The sequence below is a fragment of the Salvelinus sp. IW2-2015 genome, unplaced genomic scaffold (assembly GCF_002910315.2).
Source record: "Salvelinus sp. IW2-2015 unplaced genomic scaffold, ASM291031v2 Un_scaffold16297, whole genome shotgun sequence".
NCBI lineage: Eukaryota > Metazoa > Chordata > Actinopteri > Salmoniformes > Salmonidae > Salvelinus > Salvelinus sp. IW2-2015.
The window spans coordinates 83575-93830 of record NW_019957527.1 but is presented as its reverse complement, the minus strand read 5'-3'; the positions used below and the strand labels follow the sequence as shown (position 1 = coordinate 93830).

The 10256-nt window shown below is 37.1% G+C and overlaps 1 non-coding gene across 1 annotated transcript; it reads left to right on the top strand.

The window, feature by feature from the left end:
• The first annotated feature begins 1510 nt into the window (after positions 1–1510).
• Positions 1511–1669, top strand: LOC112080375 (U1 spliceosomal RNA). The gene has a single exon (XR_002896173.1). It is a non-coding gene; the product is annotated as a U1 spliceosomal RNA (small nuclear RNA).
• The last annotated feature ends 8587 nt before the right edge of the window (positions 1670–10256 follow it).

Here is a 10256-nt window from a genome sequence, read left to right as displayed (position 1 = left end):
TACAGTGGTAGGCTTGATCCAACAACGACGAGACGGCCTACAGGGAGGAGGTGAGGGCCCTCGGAGTGTGGTGTCAGGAAAATAACCTCACACTCAACGTCAACAAAACAAAGGAGATGATTGTGGACTTCAGGAAACAGCAGAGGGAGCACCCCCCTATCCACATCGACGGTCAGTAGTGGAGAAGGTGGAAAGTTTTAAGTTCCTCGGTGTACACATCAGGACAAACTGAATTGGTCCACCCACACAGACAGCGTCTGTGAAGAAGGCGCAGCAGCGCCTCTTCAACCTCAGGAGGCTGAAGAAATTCGGCTTGTCACCAAAGCACTCACAAACTTCTACAGATGCACAATCGAGAGCATCCTGTCGGGCTGTATCACCGCCTGGTACGGCAACTGCTCCGCCCACAACCGTAAGGCTCTCCAGAGGGTAGTGAGGTCTGCAGACGCATCACCGGGGGCAAACTACCTGCCCTCCAGGACACCTACACCACCCGATGTCACAGGAAGGCCATAAAGATCATCAAGGACAACAACCACCCAAGCCACTGCCTGTTCACCCCGCTATCATCCAGAAGGCGAGGTCAGTACAGGTGCATCAAAGCAGGGACCGAGAGACTGAAAAACAGCTTCTATCTCAGGCCATCAGACTGTTAAACAGCCCACACTAACATTTAGCGGCCGCTGCCAACATACTGACTCAACTCCAGCCACTTTAAAAATGGGAATTGATGGAAATTATGTAAAAATGTACCACTAGCCACTTTAAACAATGCCATTAATATAATGTTTACATACCCTACATTACCATCTCATATGTATATACTGTACTCTATATCATCTACTGCATCTTGCCATCTTTATGTAATACATGTACCACTAGCCACTTTAAACTATGCCACTTTATGTTTACATACCCTACAGTACTCATCTCATATGTATATACCGTACTCTATACCATCTACTGCATCTTGCCATGCCGTTCTGTACCACCACTCATTCATATATCTTATGTACATATTCTTTATCCCTTTACACTTGTGTGTGTGTATAAGGTAGTAGTTGTGGAATTGTAGGTTAGATTACTTGTTGGTTATTACTGCATTGTCGGAACTAAGCACAAGCATTTCGCTACACTCGCATTAACATCTGCTAACCAAGTGTATGTGACTAATAAAAATTTGATTTGGTTTCATGCATTTGTCTGGTGTGTGTCTGAATGTGATTGTATTTCGTCATAGCATACATTTGTGATATCAGACAGGTTAATAAGATATTAAAAAGTCATTGGTGATTTTTTTTACAGTGTTGCATGATGGGAATCTAGTGGTTCACTGAATAATCTAGTAAACAAAATAAACAACTTTTTCACCACTCTGTCTGCAAGTGCATTCCTAAACGGCATTTCACGCAGGTCGAAGTGATGTGATATTATCAGAACACAAAGTGGTTACCGTTAGACAAAATGTTGGCACTGGGGAAGACTTGCCCTCCACCGATGTGTATAAGTCATACTTACCTGGCAAGGAGCTACCGTGATCAAGAAGGCGGTTCACCCAGGGCGGGCTCAGCCATTGCACTCTGGCTGTGCTGGCCCCTGCGAATTTCCCAAATGGGAATCTCATATGCATAATTTATGGTAGTGGGGGACTGCTTCGCGCTCTCCCTGATGTCTTGTTGATGATAAACTTGAGGTTGACTTGTGCGTTATGGAGATCTTTGAAGTCAGTTTTGAAAGAGATTTTGTGGACCAATCGAAAGGTGGACTAATCAAGAGTGGAACATTTGTTTGTAGAAACATTGTTGGCATTTTGTGGAAACATCATGTTGCGAAATGCAGCATGGACTTAAATGTAAATGTAAATGTAAATGATGGAGGATAAGCAGAAAGAGAATGATAAGTGTTTATGGTGGGACAAAGTTAAGGAAAAAATAAAAGGTTTTAGTATTAGATATGCAAGGAAGAAGAGGAGTAGGATGAAAAGAGAAGAAAATGAGTTGAGAGCTAAATTGGATAAAGAAATGAGGAAGTGTGACAGTGAACCTAATTATAGAAAAGTTTTTGGAATTAAAAGCACAATTGAGTAAATATGAAATAGATAAGTGTAAGGGTGCCATAAGAAGTAAGGCAAATTATGTTTTGGAGGGGGAGAAATGTACTTCATTTTTTCTTGGTTTAGAGAAGAATAAACAGAGGAGAACATATATTAGAGAGATTGAAAATGTAAAGGGTGAAGTTGTCAATGATTATGTAGAGGTATTAGAAACAGTGCAGAATTTTTATAAGGATTTATTTAAGAAAGGGGGGGTGGATGAGGGGTGTGTAAATTGATGTAGAGGATAAACAAATGTGTGATGGGAAGATAACAGTGAATGAAGTTAAAGATGCAATTAAGGGTTTACAAGTAAATAAGAGTCCTGGAGTAGATGGAATAATTGCAGAGTTTTATAAAATATATGACAGTTTTTTAGCACCTATTTTATTGGAAGTTTATCAATATATGGAGGATAATAATAGTGTTTCAGAATCTATGGTGACAGGGCTGATAACGATTTTATATAAAAACAAGGGGAGCAAATTAAAACTGGAGAATTATAGGCCAATTAGTTCATTAAATTCGGATTATAAGATTTTAGCTAAGATACTGGCAAATAGAATGAAGCAAGTTTTAAATGATATTATAGCACCTACACAGAATTATAGTGTGCCTGGTAGAGATATTACTGATACAATTAGAGATGTGATAAATAAAATGAATCATGATAAGATGGGGGGAATTGTTTTAAGCATAGATTTAAATAAAGCTTTTGATAGGGTGGAACATGATTTTATGTTTAGGGTAATGGATAAATATGGTTTTGGTAATAGAATAATAGGATGGATAAAATTATTATATAAGAAGGCAAAAAGTAGGGTGAAGTGTAATGGGGTTTTAACTGATTATTTTATTCTTGAGAGATCTGTGAGACAGGGGTGCCCTTTATCAGCTTTATTATTTGTTTTATCGGTAGAACCTTTAGCAGCATTTCTTAAAAAATATAATTTTAGAAATTGTGTACAGACTCCGCAAGGAGGTTTTAGTTTGATTCATCAATACGCAGTTGATACCACTATAACAGTTAGAGATGAGGGAAGTGTAAAAAGGGTGATGGAGTGTTTTAAAGTATATGGACAAGCATCGGGTGCAAAGGTTAACATGGAGAAGTCAGTAGTAATGTATATTGGGAAGATTAATGAGGGGAATTTTCCTTTTAAGGTGGTAAAATATTATTTTAAGGTGTTAGGAGTGTTTTTAGGGGTGAAGGAAAAGGAAGCTAGGGATTTGACATGGAGTGGTGTAATAAATAAAGTTAGAAAGGTGGTAAATATGTGGAGGGGGAGGTCTTTGAAATTAAAAGGGAAAGTAATTGTAATAAATTCATTGTTGATGTCAATTTTTATTTATGTAATGAATGTTTTGGATATGCCAGAATGGGTTTTATCTGAAATGAATGAGATTTTAGTTAATTTTTTATGGGATGGGAAGGGGGTGAAAATAGCTTTTAAAACTTTGATTGCAGGTTATGAGGAGGGGGGTTTGAAGTTGGTAGATTTAAGTGTAAGGAAAACAGCAATTAGAGTAAAAATGGTACGTAAATATTTATTTGGTGAATTGGATTATGGGTGGAAAAGTTTTTTTAAAGAGTATTTGCAGGAGGTTGGGAGGATGGGGGACAATGGTTAATTGATGAGTATGAAGAAGGAAATGTTAGGTAATATACCTTTGTTTTATAGAGAAGTGTTTGAGGCTTGGGAGCAGTTTTTACCAAATATTTATTATGAATGTACCATTTTAGATTTTTTTTTAAATCAGCCGATATTTTTAAATCCAAAGATAAAGTGTAATAATATGATGTTGTTTTGTAAATATTTTATGAGGGCTGGGATGAGGCAGATAGGTGACATAACATATGAGGTAATTCCTGGGTTTCTTCCATTTCAGGCAATATATGATAATATGGTTGAAGTAGATAAAGAGATAAGTAAAACTACTGTGGAGAATATGTACAAGAAAATGTTAGGATGTATTCCTGGGGAGTGGGTGATTTTAATAAATAAAGAGGTGGTCAAAAGATCTAGGGGTTTACCGGTTTTATATTATGAAAGTAATGGGGAGAAACATGATTTATCAGGTTTAAAAGTTAAAATGGTTTATAGAAAATGTATTTTAAAAGAGATAAAACTTCCTGCTCCGGAAAAAGTGTGGTCTAGGCAGTTTGCAAATATGGATGTGAAATCAATATGGAAGAATGTAAATGTAAAATATAATTCTATAGAATGTGAAGACAATGATTTTAAATTGAAACATAATAGGATTTTTCCAAATGTGGGTTTGCATCAAATAAATAGGGATATTAAAAGAGAATGTGATATTTGTGGTACGGGGGTGGAAAATGTTATGCACTTTTTTGTTGAATGTAGTAGGTTAAAAGATTTTCACAAATTTTTAAAAGGGCTTTTAGTAAAACATTGGGGAGAAGAGATTTTTACTGGGGTGGAGTGGAGGAGGTTGTTTCTTTTTGGTTTAAATGGGAAAAGTAAAGTTTAAAATTTTAATTTGGTGAATTTTGTACTAAGTCATGCGAGATATGCGATAAGATTAAGAAGGAATTTAGGTCATTATGAAGGGAAAATTGTGAGTGTGGAGTTTTTTTGTTGTTGAGTATTTTAGAGAAAGATATAGAGATAATATATAGATACGGTGGAGGAAATTTTGAAAAATTGTTTGTGTGGGGGAGTACTTTTATTGAAATTCTGTCAAATGGAAAACGTGTATTTAATTATTAATTGGTTTTAGTGGAGGATTTTGATTTTAATTGTTTTTCTTTTCTTTTCATTTTCTGATTTTGAAAAGGGTGAATTGTTCATCCTTATTTATTATTGACTGAATGTTGTAAATATTGTTCGTTTTTCATAATAAAAGATTAAAAAACAACAACAACAACAAAATACACCCGATTTTGTCTGATCTCTGAAGCTAAGCAGGGTCGGGTTAGTACTTGGATGGGAGACTGCCTGGGAATACCAGGTGCTGTAAGCATTTTGTCCACTGGGGTGTGCTCTTGCATCATTTCATCAGCAACACTGCTTTGTAGTAAGCATTTGATGCTGAATTGACTAAATGCAGCTTCTATGGGCTAGTCTCCCCTGCCCTTTTAAAACGATCAAAGTTCCTTGTGTTGTCAGGGAGCAACTGCCTTTTATTTATAAGACAAAAAGAATATTGTTACTGAATGCAGCTTGTGTGTGCTTTGTGCTCCCTCGCCCTGTTCAAATGATCAGAGGAATTAATGCTGGTGAGGAGAGGAACTGGACGAATGTCTGATGCCCTGTGTTTTCCATGGTGGAATTACAACCCTTCTTTTACGGAGTAAATCAAAAGCACAAGAGAATGTGAGATGTTTATCGATAATAAATCAATTGGTTTCATGCATTTGTTGTGTGTGTGTTCTGAATGTGATTGTATTTCGTCATATCGCATACATTTGTGATATCAGACAGGTTAATTAAGATATTAAAAAGTCATTGGTGATTTTTTCTACAGTGTTGCATGATGGGAATCTAGTGGTTCACTGATATAATCTAGTAAACAAAAAAATTTTCAACTTTTTGTCATCCTAAACGGCATTTCACGCAGGTCGATTGATGTGATATTATCAGAAACACAAAGTGGTTACCGAAGCGAAAATGTTGGCACTGGAGAGACTTGCCCTCCACCGATGTGTAAAGTCATACTTACCTGGCAAGGAGAACCGTGATCAAGTGAAGAGGCCATTGCACTCTGGCTGTGGCTGACCCCGTGCGAAATTGTCCCAAAGTTCGCGCTCTCCCTGATGTCTTGTTTAATGATAACCTTGAGGTTGACTTGTGCTTATGGAGATCTTTGAAGTCAGTTTGAAAGAGATTTTGTGGAAACCAATCAAAAGGTGGAAACATTTGTTTGTAGCAAACATTGTTGGCATTTTGTGGAACATCATGTTGCGAAATGCAGCATGGTATTTATGCCACGCTGGTACTTCAATCAAGAATAGTTGAGAAGCCGCTCTAACCCACCCCCAGTCATGATGTGTCATACGCCCCATGCGCTTACAATATGAAATGTCCATACATGCGCTCCTCCTTAGCACAGAACAATGCAATAGTTTTTCAACATTCGAGCTTTTGTGTATTATTCTGGCTAGTAGGCTAGCTGCATGGGAAATTGTTGCTAATGATGTATTTGTCAGAAAGTCATTGTATTGTCCTTTTTTCCCACAAGGCTGAAATATGTGCCCTCGCTTTGAAATGTTAGCAAGGTTTGTTTGTATTTCATCCAACTATCTGTGCTAAAAAGTGATGGCTACAGTATATGTAATTTCTTCCCCTTTTTGAGTGACCCAAAGTTCAAGCTGCTTATCTAATTGGTGAAAATGCAATGGCTGTTTATCAGACTCACTTTGACTTTATATGGTGTACCAAGAGCTGTTCCGTCGCTTACGGCCATGCCTGCCTGAATAAGCCCCTTTTTGGAAATTTCAGGAAGTGAGTGAGCAGCAGGTGTTTGAGTGTTTGAGAGAGAAAATCGTTTTTGTTTTTGGTGTTTTATATACTTTAAGTTTGAAAGTTTGTGTGGGGAGTGTAGTTTATTTTCTTTTTAAATATTTGCGTTTTTATCCCCCAACGGCGTGAGCTGTTTGGGGGATTCTACGTAAAATAACCGGACGGACTCCATGGCTTCGACATCAAGAATAACAACAACAACGAGAATGGACAACAGAGAAAAAAGAGTTTCGAATGAAGAGTTGAGTAGAAGAAAGTATGAGAAAGAACTGACGGTGAACGTGGAAGTTATTGGAGAAGACAAAATAACAACGATGGAATTGCTGAGAGGAATAAGAGAAGTGTGTGGAACGATACTTGGATGTAGAACGAAAGACAGAAATAAGTATGAAGTAACCATGTCGCACGTGAAGGGAAAAGAAAGACTAATAGACAGGCTAAAAATAAAGAGCTGTCAAATCATGGCTAAAGAACTGGGGAACGATGAACTTGTGGTGTCCTTTTTGAACTTGCCTGCATATATTACGGATGATGAAATACATGAGAAATTACAAGGCTGGAAAGTGAACGCGACAACACCAATCAAGAGGAGGATGTGGCCAGGAACGGACATTGTAGATGGGACGAGATTTTGTAAGGTGAAGTTTACAGACAGTGTGCAATCATTGCCATACTCAACCAAATTCAATACAGTCGAGGGATTTGAATATTTCCGTGTGATCCATGATAACCAAGTTAAGGTATGTAGACTATGCATTCAGCCGGGACACATACTTAAGGAATGTCCAGAATTTATATGTCATAAATGTGGTGAACAAGGGCATTATGCCAGAGAATGTTTGAACATCGTTGATGTGTGTAGAATGTGTGACAGACCTAAAGACAGATGTAAATGTAAGAAGGGAAATTATAACTTATTTTTGCAAACAATGGACCTCATTTCTGAAGAAGAGGAGGGGAGTGTGGCTATGGAGAGAGAGGAAGAGAGTGATATGGAAAGTGTGTCGCAGGTGATTCCAGAGACAGCTATAGATATGCTTGGAGAGTATGTAATGTCTTCTGGCAATATTCGAGACGCAGTCTTAGTCTCTGCTGCTGACAAGGTGGAACAGCAGCACATGATTGGTGAATTAGATACGCAGGTAGAGATGGTGCAAGGTGCTTCTCAGGTGCCTGAGCCAGCCTCAAGCCTGTGTAAAAATGACACCAAAGAGAGGGCTAGGTCCACTGAAGTCGATGGCACTGTTAAAGCGCATTTTACAAAAGGCTTGAATGCTGCTCCCCTCACAATTCCAAGTCATGAGTCGGACGAAGAAATAGATAGTGAGGATTTTCAGCTGTTTGCAAGAAATAAGAGGTCATTGTCGGGAGGTGATGGGATCTGGAAAAAATAAAAAGTCTCTTTTGAAATGACATGTTTGTTTTTGGTTATACTTCTGCACACATTAACAATGATTAAAGTTGCATCCCTAAATGGTAACAGTTTGAGAAATATGAGCAAATTTGAGCAGGTTTTGGTGTCCGTTAAGGCAGACATGTTGTGTTTTCAGGAGACGAATTGGACGGACTCCAAAATAAAGGAGATTAAGAGTAAATGGTCTGATCTAATTTTTTGTAGTCACGGAAGTGAAAAAACATGTGGAGTGGCTATTTTGATAAAAAAAATGATGTGGTTCAAAATGTCAAAATGTCAAATCATGGCAGACTTTTCGTTTAATTAATGTTTATGCTTCAAACATTGAATCTGAAAGGAGAGATATGTTTAATAACCTAAGAACACTGTGTTCAGAGAACTGTATACTAGTAGGAGATTTTAACGTGAAGTGTACTAGAATGGATGTCTCTCGTTGTGATAGTTTCAGATATGATTCTTCTAGAAATGCTTTATGGAAATTAATGAATAAGGAGAATCTAGTAGATATATGGAGGGCTGAAAATCCAAATAGAAAGAGTGTTTGAGAAGGCAGGTGGTTCTAAATGATTTAAAACAAAGCAGAATTGATTTATGTTTAGCAAAGGAAGACGTGGTACAGCATGTTCAGAGGATGTCATATAACTTTACAGCATACAGTGATCATGCAGTAATGTCATTTCAAATAGGTTTTGCTGTGGAGATGAGAGGGGGAGGTGTCTGGTGTTTAAATGCCAGTCTGTTAAAGGAGGAAAGTTATATGAAGGAAATTGTTGAATGTATTGAGGATGAAATGTCTAATGTACTGTTAAAAGAGAATGTGTGTTTATGGTGGGAGGAAGTGAAAGTTAAAGTAAAAAACAGGAGTATTAGGTACGCTAAAAATCGTAACCGTTTAGATAAGCAGAAAGAAAAAATGCTTAGAAATAGGATGTTACATGAACTTGAAAAGGCTGATGCTGATCCAAACTATGATGGTGTGAACTATTTGAAAATCCATGCAGAGCTGGGGTTTTATGAAAAAAAAGAAATGTTTGGGTGCTATTGTTAGGAGTAGGGCACAGTACGCTTCGGAGGGAGAGAAATGTACTTCCTTTTTTTGGGAGCTTGAAAAACAAAAGCAATTTAAGAGTTATATTGTAGAATTAGAAAATGAAAAAGGTGTAAAGGTAAATGATTTTGTTGACATCTTAGATTCAGTTGAATCCTTTTACAGAAATCTTTATAAAAAGAATGATGTGGATAAAGAATCAGAAAAAATCAGTGCCAAAGTATCTCAGATAGAATGATGAGTGATTAAGAGATTTCAATTATGGAAATCAAGGAAGCAATTGTGAACACTCAAGGCAATAAAAGTCCAGGTTTGGATGGTTTAACAAATTAATTCTATAAAGCTTTTGTGGATATTTTGGCACCCATTTTATTGAAGGTTTTTCATTATATGGAAGAGAATAAGGAAATCCCTGAGTCTGTCAATTGGTATGTTAACCATCTTATTTAAAAATAGGGGCAGTAGGTTAAAGTTAGAAAATCATAGGCCTAAAAGTCTTCTAAATTCAGATGATAAAATACTAACTAACGTTTTGGCTAATAGGATGAAAAAGGTGATTGGAAGTATTATTACATCAACACAAGTCTACGGAATACCTGGAAGAGATGTTGCCGATGTAATTTGTACAATTAGAGATGTTGTTAATCAAATGAAAAATGAAGGTGGTATAGTATTAAGTTTGGATTTTAATAAAGCTTTTGATAAAGTGGAACATAGTTTTCTACTACAGACTTGAGAGGTTTGGTTTTGGGTCAAAATTTGTATCTTGGATGAACCTGTTGTATAGCGGAGCAAAAAGTTGTGTTAAATGTAACGGAGTGTTAACAGATACTTTCCATGTAGAGAGGTCAGTAAGGCAGGGTTGTCCTTTGTCAGCTCTGTTGTACAGTGTTTCTACGGAACATTTAGCTGTTTTAATACTTAGTGACAAAGAGGTGAGGGGTATTGGAATCCCAGGTGGTGGTGTTAAGTGTTATACATCAGTACGCTGATGACACTACTTTTACTGTGAAGGATGTAGGTAGCATTGAAAGCATTATGAAAATCATAGATATGTATTGTAAGGCATCAGGGCCTGAAGTTAATATAGAGAAGACGGAAATTATGTTTTTTGGAGATATCAATGCAAATAAGTGTGAGATTCCATTTTAGGTAGCTAAGGATTTTATGAAGGTGATGGGAGTAAATATTGGTGTAGAGGAGAAAGAGGCAAAG